The following is a 1,297-nucleotide window of genomic DNA, read 5'->3' on the forward strand; positions in this document are numbered from 1 at the left end:
GGGTTTGGAGAGGTGGATAGCAAACCATGTCATCCCTAGACCACAAGTGAGCTGGAAGCTGGGGAGGAAAAAACTTCCAACCACTGGGGGAGGAGCCATGAAACCATTCTGGATCTAGACCATTAGAAATTTTTTGCTAGTACTGGAGTAAAAGGATTAAGAAAGCACCATCCTTAGACACAGGGACACAGGATCTACTGAAGAATGAGGCTAAACTAAGACAACAGGGAATTCCCCTGGCCTCATCAGCAGGAAAATCAAACACCAACAGTTTGCTGTTGGCAAGTAAGATACCTTGGAGAGTGACCTATTCTGAAACTCAGGAACACAGGGAAGGCTAAAACCTGAGGGTGGGATTAGGAACCTCAAGAAAAACTATCCAGCAAACTAACCCTCACCCTAATGATAAAGTAATAGCAGAGGAATGAAGCCAGTAGTACACTGAAGACAAACCCAGCAACAGGGAAACATAAACCAGCTCCACTCCTGACAAGTTTGACACAACCTTCTCCAACATACACAATAATGGAAGAAGAAAAAAAAAAAAAAAATGCCTGCCCATTTTCAGGCATGAATATGACTTACCTGAATCTTACTGTTCTACACACTCTCTGGCAATTAGAACATTAGGAAAGTGCTCACTTTGGCAGTACATACTCTTAAAATTAGAATGATACAGAGAAGATTAGCATGGCTCCTATGCAAGGATGACAGACAAATTCATGAAGCATTTCATTAAAAAAGAGAGAAAGAGACATATAAAAGCAAGAAAAAATGAACTCACTGTCAAAAAAACAATGCAACAAAAGAACAAGATTCAAGAGATAATGTAGACATTAAAATTATCTGACAAGTAACTTAAAATAACTACAATTAATATGGTTCTAGTGGGAAAAAAATTAACAACATGCACAAAAAGACAGCATTTCAGCAGAGAAATGGAAATTATAAGAAATTAATGGAAATACTAGAAATGAAACATGGTAACAGAGATAAAGATTATTTTCAATGCACTCAAAACATCAAGGAAAGTCGGTGAAATTGAATGTAGGTCAATAGAAATTATCCAAATTGAAGGACAAAAAGAAAAATGTGGGAAATTAAAAATGGCTCATAGCACCCAAGAGCTGTGGTGTCATATCAAATGGTCTACCCTATGTAGAATAGTAATCCCAGTGGCTGGGGCTGGGGGTGGAAATGACAGATAAAAGAGAGAAACCAAATAAATATTTGGAGAGTTGACATTGGTTGAAGATGGTTAACATTTTTCCAAAATAATGTAAGACATGAAGCCACA

The 1,297-nt window shown here is 37.7% G+C and overlaps 1 non-coding gene across 1 annotated transcript; it reads left to right on the forward strand.

Moving 5' to 3' along the window:
• The first annotated feature begins 634 nt into the window (after positions 1-634).
• Positions 635-742, forward strand: LOC116272812. Its single transcript, XR_004181371.1, has one exon. It is a non-coding gene; the product is annotated as a U6 spliceosomal RNA (small nuclear RNA).
• Positions 743-1,297: the final 555 nt, after the last annotated feature.

The sequence above is a fragment of the Papio anubis genome, unplaced genomic scaffold (genome assembly GCF_008728515.1).
Source record: "Papio anubis isolate 15944 unplaced genomic scaffold, Panubis1.0 scaffold211, whole genome shotgun sequence".
NCBI lineage: Eukaryota > Metazoa > Chordata > Mammalia > Primates > Cercopithecidae > Papio > Papio anubis.